Raw genomic sequence first — 11080 nt, 5'->3', positions numbered from 1 at the left:
ATAATAAGGTAATAGATGTTGTATTCAAGTTGGCTGACAGATATAAGTTGTTTAATGTTAACAGATAAGTTTAAAAGTCATTATGGGTGCAAGCTGATGTTCTGAAGGGAAAATACAGCTTTGCTAGCCTGGTTAAATATTGGCCATTGGTATTTTGCAGTGCTGAGGCTACTCGAGCATTTTTTTTTTCACAGGAGCAAGGAAAGCTACATAATTTGTATTTCTTGCTGAAATGCTTTTTTTTAGATTCTGTGACTGTTTTAAACAGGCGCGAGCATGTACAAGGCACCAGCAAGGAGTTTGAGAAGCCAGCTGCAAGGAAACACGGCACAGTGATGTCATGCAACCTTTCAACCCACGCACAGCTTCAAAACGCAGAAATGGAGCCTCAGACGAAATTCGGAAGGGAAAGCAGTAAATATTAAGTGAAATCCTGGTTCAGAATTTTAAAAGGTACAGCAATATTATAAAAAAGTATTCTAAAGACACTAAAGAGCCAATATTGTGACTATATGTCTAGTTTAGAGCTAAAAAATGAATTAAAGCCAATTAATGTCTTTGTTTTATGAGAAACAGTGAGGGAAGGTGGGAGATAAAGAAGATGACAGATAGAATATCCTTAAATGAAAACAAATGGTAATGCCAGTTATATAAATGGGCAGCATGTGAAGTGAACATAAATTTTAATTATATACATGTCTTTTTTATTACTGCAACCATAACCAAGCAGACATATTTTTTATAAGGACATGTAAAAGTACCTGAAAAAATGTATTACACTCAATTTTAGTTGCACTGTAAGATATAATGGAATGATACAGATCTGTCAAAGGACTACGCACGCAGATTTGATAAATGACTATAAATATAACTAGTGGTCAGAACAAATATCATAGTTTTAAACTGTTTAAACATTACCAATAGAACAGTGCTTTTTTTTCTTTCATCCTCGTGTATTAACCTTGTATAAAACAGAAACTGTACAAGTATTATATCTCTAAGGTTATAACACAGAAGGGAACTAAGCATAATTAATATAAGTCTCTATTTAGAGCCTCACATCAAGATAGGTTTCATATGATGAAGTTGACTTCACATTGTTACATTATTGTGTGACTGATTATATGCATTAATGAAAATGGTTCTACTGTGATTAAATGGTGTACTTTTTAAGCTCATGTTTGATTGGGTTACTTTAAAAATGTTTTACAGCTCATAACTTATATACTTCAAGCAGAAGCTAATTGTGATGTAATTGGTGTTTGAGATGGAGAAAGTGGGTGATTTGATTAAATCTTTAACCAAACCTGGAACATGATGTTCCATGTTTGTATGCTTATATAGTTATTTGTTTCAGAAGTCATTAGTTACATTTTTTGATTCATTCATGATAAATAATTCTAGGGGATATTTCAGGCTATTGCATATGAGATATATTATAGATGTTCTAAATAATGGTTTAAATGATAACATCAAAAGAGCTGGTTTTCCTAAGTTTATCAAAATACATAAAGCACAAATAATTTTCTTGCAAGAAACTCATTTATTGAAGAAAGATTTACAGAAACTATCCTTTAATGGTTATATAGTACTTACTGATTCATGTTATAAATCTAAAAGAAGTGGCACCCTTATACTGTGGAACACTTACATAATGCTTAAAATATTAAACTCATTTTCAGATAAGGATGGCATGTTAAGTTTAGTGGTGCTGGAAATTAATAGGAAATCCTACATGTTGGTAAATTCTTATTGGATCCCTGGGTTAGGAACTAAATGTGAATAAATATCTGGATACTATTGCATTATATGCAAAGGGTGAAATTATATTGGATGGGGATTTCAATTGCTTATTAACAGATAGAGATACTTCTAGGACCAGTAAAGTTAAATTAACAACACAAGCTAAGAAATTAAATAACTGTATTGTCTCAATGAATCTCAGGGACATATACAATTTGAAATTACAAAATTTACTTAACTGTACACATTATTCATTCAGATTTGGCACACAAACAAATACTGACAAGATTTTCATTTTAAATGTCTCTTATTCAAAAATAAGTGATGTTTTAATAATGTCATGCCCACTTTCTGACCATAATACCTCTTTTAGTTTGGCTGTGAAGAATGATGATTTGATAATTCTACAAAGAATACCAGCATATATAACAAAAATAAAAAGGTTTTAGAGAATGGATTCTAAAGGAAATAGATACATTCGTAGAAATCAACAATAATGGGGAGGTAACAGACACTATATTATGGGATGCATTAAAAGTTTATCTGTATGGTAGAGTTAAAACTTGGTACCTTCAAAAAAGAAAAGAATGGGACAAAGAACTATCAGAACTACAAATCAAAACAGATAAGTTGAAACTAAATTTAAAATCAAATGATATTGCAGTACATACGGAATATCAAACTTAAATCAAAAATACTTAATTAAATCACAAAGTTGCTATAAACTTAGAAAAACTAAAATTACAATCCTATTCTGTAAACCCTAGGCATTTACATAAATTGGCTATTAGATCCAAACAAATCAGTAAACAAAACCATATACAGCTCAGCAAGCTCCTGCCTGGTGCCCTGCAGAGTTCTACAGCAGCAGAGAGACAAAAGAGAGACTTTGGAGTGATTAAGTATAATTGTTCTGTGTTTCCTTGCTGCCTTTAGCTAATTCCACCTAAAATGTTGAATTTTAAGAGTTTCTGTGATTTAAAAAGCTTGTTTCAGTTACATATTGTACTTATTTTACTGCCTGCACTTTAACAAAGTCATTTTTGTGTTTAAATTACCTGTTTAACTGTTGTAGGTTACACACTCAAGTGTGACAGCCATTTCTGTGCATTTAACATGTTTTTTGATTGTATCTGCTTTATTTTCTGAAAAAAACAAAAAAAGTACTTGTTTTCTCACCTTTCTAAGCTAGTATAGTCCAGTTTTCAGGTTAGTGCTGAATTCAGGGCTGTGTTACAAGTTTCTGTGTTTGCCCATACCTTACTTGGATAGAAGGACGTTTCTCTATTCATCTGTGAGAGAGGGGAGCTTTGAGCAACTTATCTGCCCCTGAAGGAGTGGTTTCTGCCCAGAAATTAGTAGTTTATTGGCCATTTTGGTCTAATTTCTATCTCTTTCATTTCCCTGCTATAAAACCTGCATTTGCAAGGTTTTTGAGCTTGTACACAGCTTGGCAAGCTCCTGCCTGGTGCCCTGCAGAGCTCTACAGCAGCAGAGAGACAAAAGAGAGACTTTGGAGTGATTAAGTATCATTTTTCTGCATTTTCTTGCTGCTTTTAGCTAATTCCACCTACAATGCCGCTTTTTTATCCTATCTGTCCCTGGAGGAGTGATTTCTGCCCAGAAATTAGTAGTTTATTGGCCATTTTGGGCTATAAAACCCATATTTGCGCGGTTTTGCACTCCGGGCAGCATCGGATAGCTAGGGTACAACTATTCCTGGCTCCACAAAGTCTCCTCTTCAATTCTTTCCTTGGAACTAGACACACTTTCAACTTAAGAACTCAAACCATTCACTTCTCAGCCCGGCACCTGCACAAAACTCATAGCAAGCACTAATAAACCTTAGCACTAGACCCCCCTATACTGCAGAGAAGGACAAAGCTCTCTATTCGACCTTACCACCCAATCAGTAAAACAGTTCACTGTACCTATACAGGCATGTCCAAAGGGCAGTTTCAGTTGTACTCTCTGGTTGAACTGGTGAATCTGGGCATTTTGAGGTAGTGTTACAACTGCCTCATGTACACAGACAACCCTCTCCTCCTACCAGCAAACACTAATACATGCAAGAGATGCAATTATACAGTCAAACTGGAGGTTAAGCTCTCTCAACCCAAGACTGGACCAGACAGTCAAGAGGAGAAGGGAACTACTTGCATCACACCACCAGTCTCACATAGACTTATGAAACCAGCACCGGTAAAAAACACACATAAATACACAAAAACATACTCAGAGGCTATAAATAAAAATCTGCAAAAGCAAAAGAGACCACCAAAACAGACTCCCAAGCAACCTCCACCCCCCAACACAAACCATGAAACACATACTTCACAAAACCAGTGTGCCACGCAATCACAGGCTTTAAGGCAAAATAACATACCCAACACACTATAATAGGTGACTCTATAGTCAGGCACACTGATGTCCCACTCACTAGGCTGAACAAGGAGAAGTTTACTGTTAGCTGCCTGTCAGGTGCTGGGATCCGTCACATAACACAAGCCCTCAGGTCACTCCAGAACAAATACAAATATGGCTCTGTCATTGTCTATTTTGGTGTGCATGACCTGAGCTGTACTTCCCGAACTACATGAAAACAGACATGGAAGAGCTCTCTGATCACTTAGCCCAGGCTGGTATGACCCTGACCCTGAGTAGCATCCTGCCCTCACCAAGAATGATACCACGGTATAAAGAACAAATTATCAGTTTCAACAATTGGCTAAGCTTCTGGTGTCATTCAAAGGGGATCCAGTGTCTGTCAGCCTGGGTGACGTGCTCGACAAGCCATGCTGCTTCACTGGAGACGGCTTGTACCTGTCCCCCTTAGGCTTTCAAATACTGGCCAAGGCTCTTGCCACCCCCGTAGTGCTTTTTTTAGGCAAGGCTCAAAAGACAAACTCACCACCATAAATAGCACAAGTAACAAAAATCTGAGGGTAATGCTGCTCAATGCCAGAAGTCTAAACCTCAAAATGCACGCACTCGAGGCACTCCTCAGTATGGAGGAAATCGATATATGTGCAGCAACAGAAACCTGGTTTAAGGCTCCAGAGAGAACCCCAGCACTACCAGGCTACAACTCATACTATACATTTTGGCCTCAAAACTCAGACCGAAATACAAAAGGCAGTGGCGTATCCATATTCATCAAGGATACCCACACCTCCATGTTAGTGGCATAGCACAATGCTTCAGAGATCATCCACGTGCAACTAACAACGGGCAAAACAGCAATTCAAATTGTAACTTGCTACAGATCATCCACCATGTCCCAGGACTGGGAAACATACAGGTCCTACCAAACACCCTGATATTGGGTGATTTCAATTACTCAAACATTAACTGGGACAACTACTCAAGTACTAACTCCCTTGCCCAACATTTCCTAGAATTTATAAACTCAAACGCCCTGGATCAACTGGTCAACACCCCCACCAGAGGTGACAACATATTGGACCTGGTCATCACCAGCATGGATGACTGGTGTTCCACACCAGAGGTCAACCCCTCGCTGGCTAGATCTGACCATAAACTAATCACTCTGGATATCCACATTCCGCCCCCACCCCCTGTCAAAGAAACCACCATGAAACACTTTTCAAAAGCAAACCCCACATTACTTAAGACTGAGGTGGAAAGTTTCAAAGCCCCCATGCTAAAGCTTAATGCTGCCCAAGCTGCAAAATCCTTTACTAATGCACTCTACGGGCACCTACAAGAATGCATGTATTGTGCTAACCCAAGCAAAACCAAGACTCACTCTTCCAAGAAAAGGAAACCAGTCTGGTGGACCCCTGCCATAAACAAGCTATATAACAGATGAAGGAAACTAGCACAGAAAAGAGTAAAATCCGAAGAAGGTAAGACATCCCTGATCAGTATCAGCAAGAAACTACGATCCCTCATAAAATCATCCAAAGCTAGCTTCAAAAGAAAAATTGCCAAGGACTCCAAAGATAACCACAAGGCATTCTTTAGCTATGTCAGGAATCTAAGTGGCAATTCTCAGATCTGCTCGGACTTAGTGCAGAATGACACAAAATACACTGAACCGACCAATATCGCCAACATCCTGGCAGACAGATTCAGTGCAAACTTCACCCCCCTCTCACCCCCAAAAGGGCCCATAACCATATCAGAAGAATTACATCTAATGTAACATATAAAAGAATAGTTTGGCAGAAACTGCAAAACTTATTAGATAAATATTGATAGTTTTCATTGATGAAGCTAATGTTTGTCATGGATGACTGTATATAGTGTAAATAGTTGTTTATTCAGTATATATTGTATGCTTTGAAATATTTTGATTGTTAATATCCAATAGAAAAATAAAAATTTTGAGAAAAAAATACAATTTAACAACAATGTAAAGGCCATAAAAGTGGAGAAATTCTATAACCATCAAAGCACAGTAAATAGTGGTAATGAACAGTACTTGAAGACCCACATATGTTAAGCAGATCATTATAAGCTTCAGCAGCCCTGTATTGGAAGTGCAGAGAGTTCTAGTCTGGCAACAGGGTCTCACCAGTACTTTTAAACAGACTAGTCTTGGATAATGACAGGCAAGTTAAGTTATCACAACACCTTAAAAGTGATGCTAAAACAAACAAGAAGTTAGAAAGGTAAGTTACAGTACAGCCTAGATATTCATATCAATAAGCAAGGCACAACATTCTGCACCATCAGAGATGATGAAAGTCATTTACTGGTAGCCCCATCTAACTAACCATAGCCACCAGGAAGGGACAGTCAGGATTAATATCATTCAGTTATGCAAGCCTTCCAGAACATTTCTATGAAGCATGAGTAAGACAGGAAGATATGAAACATCCTGTTCTCAATTAGGTCCTGAAGGTGCATGTATGCAAGCAGGTCATAAATGTATAGAGGTGTTAAGGGACAAATACTGTATGATCAGCACGTTTGAGCAGAAAGTCCCATCCAAGGGAGAAGGGTAGTTAAAAAATAATAAAATCCAGCCCTCTGCAGGATAGCAGTTATCTGGTCATTTCTTACCTCCCAGCTATGGATATATACTGTTGCAGTAGCCTAAGCTGCATGGGTTATATCCTGCCAAAGATATGACAACTATGCCTTATGGCACCTTCCAAGCACCTTTAACACTGAGGGACTCAAGGACAGAAACCAAAAAAAATCAGTGGTTAGGGCACAAAATCTTCAGAACTTGCTTGCTGTTGAAGTGCACTCCTCTTTCTGGCTTCAAGGGATCAAAGGTGAGTAAAATGAGAGATTAGAAATGAGAAGAAATGCACTTAATGTGCTGAACAGCCTTAACCTGGAGATATAAAGAAAAAGACATAATTCACACACACATTCAAAATCCCAAAAGAAAGGAATGGTGGAAGTGCAGAGGTCATAAGAAAGAAGTGTATCAGTGGAAAATAGCTTTGATGTACACTTCCATTTCACACCCATACCTCCTTATGGCATCCAGAACATTTTTGGGTCTGTCTTCTTTAACTACGTGACTTACCAGCTAATAATAAGCAGCAATGGGAAGGGCAAGGAATTTTTAACAAAATGACACTAAGATTGTTAATCTAGGATATCAATGTCTGCCACTTATTCATATTTTCATATTTATGTTCATAACTAGGAGACCTACATTTTATTGAGGTATATGGTGTGAAACACCAATGTAGGAAAAAGGACAATTCACTGAAAATGTTGGTTTATATCACACTATACTGAAAATATTGCTAGTTGTTTTTAGTTTGTTTGTGTCTGCTTGTGTCTTTCGGCTTTTCCTGGTTAGGGGTCGCCACAGCGATTGGCAGTAGATTTTTACGTGCCGAGTTGCCGGCCCTGACGCACAACCTTCAATGAAGGTACACCCATTCACGCATGTCTCCACAGAGAAGACGGTCTAGCTGAGAATCAAACAGGACAACGTATTACTGTGAGGCGACAACGCTACCGCAGCACCACCACCGCTGTGCTAGTTGTTTTTAGTAATTATGAAAATAAGCAACATTTCCATATGTACTTAATACTTCTGTAACCAAGTGACTACAAACAGTTGCATGACATTAGGTGAAACCTTAGATGTTGCAGAAGAAAACTGTCTTTAATATTTGCACTGTAAGTTGCACAGCTTGAGAGATATCCAGTATTATTTGCATTGCTAACCATACAATTAAACACATTTTTTCATATTTCTGTAAATATCTCAATAAACATATATAGGATTTTTTGTAGTTATGTGAAAGCATATGCCCGTTTAATAAAAAAATGTTCTAACATTTATGTCCATGTATTGTTTTCAAGATAAGAAAATCTGTTTGCAAAAGTTTAGAAAAAATATAATTTGGGGGGTTGTGTGCATTATATCAATATATTACAGTATTTATGGAAAAAATTATGAATGCTCTGACTATTGTCACTATAAAGAATACTTCTTAATGATTGCACTACTGTTTGTACAGTTTAATAGTTTTTATTGTTCACAAAATATTTACATCTGTTTTTGTTATGCTTTTTAAGCTTATTTTTCAGAAAATGTTCTGGAATGCAAGATATGCTAGAAGTGTGACATTCCATACCACATAGGTGTTAATGTATCAAAGGGCTTAACATGCTGCCTTCAGAAATTATAGAATGCACTACAGTCATTAGTTCTTACGTGGATGGAAAAGGAATGAAAGAATAGGAAGTGAGCTGGTAGAAGGTAGGTAAAGGCAGAGTACAGGAATGCAGTTGTAGTGGTATTTGTCCACCTAATCTGTGAGAAGTATAAATAAAGAAGGTTTAGTTATTTATTTTTATTTTTAATTTAACATTTGTTTACTGGGAAAGTCTGACTTGGAATGAAGCCAATTTTCAGCAGAGGCCCAGGGAGAAATGCTCCAGGTGCATGTCTTTGTAATGAGGAAGGAAACCGGAAACCTACACGAACACAGGGAAGACATGCAGACTCCAGACAGAATGTGAGAAGTATAAATAAACAAATGTACACACACACACACGCACACACACGCCCAGACACACACGCACACACACACGCACACGCACACACACACGCGCACACATGCGCACGCGCACACAGACACACACACACACACACACACACACACACACACACACACACACACACACACACACTAATTATATATAGGAGCCCATAAAAAACACAGATGCATATGTTTATTTTTTACACCCCCCACACAAACATCTATCTATACATATAAGCTATTTGCCACATACTCTACTAGGTGGTGTCATAGTGTTCTGCTAGCAGCTGCTGCATTATTGACAGGAGAAATAAATACTCTTTATGCTGACCATGCTACACATCACGCAAGTTAAACTTGGAGCATACACAATTTATTAACTTCTTTGCACTGAATCAGCAGTATGTATGGCAAACATGAGCTCTGAGAGAGAGAGAGATAGAGAGAAAGAGTTTGTGTTTGTGTGTGTGTGTGTGTGTGTGTGTGTGTGTATATGGATCTCAAAGATAAGTACAACAATTAACTGTCATAGTGTGTGCATTAGTAAAGATAAAATATAGACTGCCATGGGTAGCTGAAAAGGCTGACTATCACAGTGTACGCCTGCACATGTTTAAGTGTTGGAGGGCAATATTTGGGAGTAGAGGGAAAAGCGCAGAGAGTGAAGTTAAATTGTAACTATACTGCTTAAACTTGTGTTGGGAAGGGTATACAAGTCTACTGCCTATATAAACATGATTGTTCTCTGTGAAAGGATTAAAATAAAGGCTTTTTTTCAGTAGTCAAGTCAAAGTAAGAAATAAAGATTTTAAGAATATGCATGTAAAACTAGGTAACAAGTATACAATGAGAAGAAAAGAAAAATCACATTGAGAACACAAACATTGTTCTTTGTTTTAATCTTAACATGGGGGTCTTGCAAGTGGAAAACAGTGAAGTATTAATCTTTCATCTCTTAGATGGCGAAATACATAAGTAATTTTAAAGGAAAAACAATATATGTCACTAGTGCTTGGTAATTTAGTATTGTATGACAGAGGGTTTAAAAATTAGAACAGCTCAGTCTTATCTTATCTGCATTACAAGCTGCAGTTACCAGGGCGTGGCTGGAAGACAAGAAATGAGGGTGCTAGTAGTCGAGAGACAGCAGAATAAGTTAAAGGCATGTCAAAAACATATTGTGCTCTAGCACTGGATACAAACCAGAAGTGTCAGAAGCAATGCTATGCACATCCAACTACTGTAGCTCCTGTCCTGATAAATAGTGTAAAGATGCTGAAAGGAGATATATGGCTTGAGGCTACCTGGGTGTTGCACCATCCCCTGCACAACAACCCTCTCTTATTCTTGCACCACTGTCATCCAACCCCTGAACTTCAGTGTCCTACTAAACTTTTACAAAGTATAGTGCAGGAAGAATTTTAGTACTGAGTTAGATCATTTCCTTAAACTGATCTATTTGTGGTCACCCCTACAATCATTTATGCTTTCCATCAATTTCCCAAACTAAAGCATTCTACTCTACATTTTTTGTCTCAGCTCCCACTGGCCTTCATACCTATCTAACCACCCAGGCAAATTCCCTCCCCTTCCATTTCCCCACCCTACATCATAGTGGGCAAGAGTTAGCAGCCATGACAACATCATCTTGCCTAGACAATCCAAGACTTTTTTTATGATGCTACAGAATGCTATGGCTGGCATTGTGCATGTCAGAGTGCAATGCATGAACCATCAGTCTGCACAACTGAACTCTGGCTTAGATGAAATGCATGCACCATCAGCTTACATGCTCCACTTCTGGATTAGATGCAATGCATGCATCATCAGCCTGCATACCCCAGTTTTGGATAGACACAATGCATGCACCATCAGCCTGCATGCCCCAGCAATGGATTAGATGCAATACATGCACCATCAGCCTGCATACCCCAGTAATGGATTAGATGCATTACATGCGCCATCAGCCTGCATGTCCCACTTCTGGATTAGTTTGCATGTCCCACTTCTGGACTAGATGCAATGCATGCACGATCAGCCTGCATGTCCCACTTCTGGATTAGATGCAATGCATGAGCCATCAGCCTGCACATCCCACTTCTGGATTAGATGCAATGCATGCACCATCGGCCAGCATGCCCCAATTCTGGATTAGATGCAATGCACACACCACTGCTTTCTTTTTTTTAACACCTTTATTATAATATTCAGAACTTCAAATATTGTTGTTTAGATTTTGATTTCATTTTTTAGTAAAGCAGCCAATAGAAATAGGTTCATAGGTTCATAGGTAGGTACTAGGCTACCTGCCCGAAGGCATTTATAAGCCTAGCTAGAATGTGTTGACTTTT

General features: G+C 38.1%; 1 protein-coding gene across 1 annotated transcript in view; it reads left to right on the top strand.

Annotated features, from left to right (window-relative positions):
* The first annotated feature begins 382 nt into the window (after positions 1 to 382).
* Positions 383 to 11080, top strand: part of LOC122809737 (cytochrome c oxidase assembly factor 1 homolog) — a 651317-nt gene continuing 640619 nt past the window's right edge. The window contains exon 1 of the mRNA XM_044081449.1: positions 383 to 453. The gene's annotated coding sequence lies outside the window, so the exon portion shown is untranslated. The remainder of the gene's footprint in view (positions 454 to 11080) is intronic.

Source organism: Protopterus annectens, chromosome 8.part0 (genome assembly GCF_019279795.1).
Source record: "Protopterus annectens isolate FY-2018-M chromosome 8.part0, PAN1.0, whole genome shotgun sequence".
NCBI lineage: Eukaryota > Metazoa > Chordata > Ceratodontiformes > Protopteridae > Protopterus > Protopterus annectens.
Note: the sequence above shows the minus strand (reverse complement) of the source record. Positions and strands in the feature narration are given on the sequence as shown.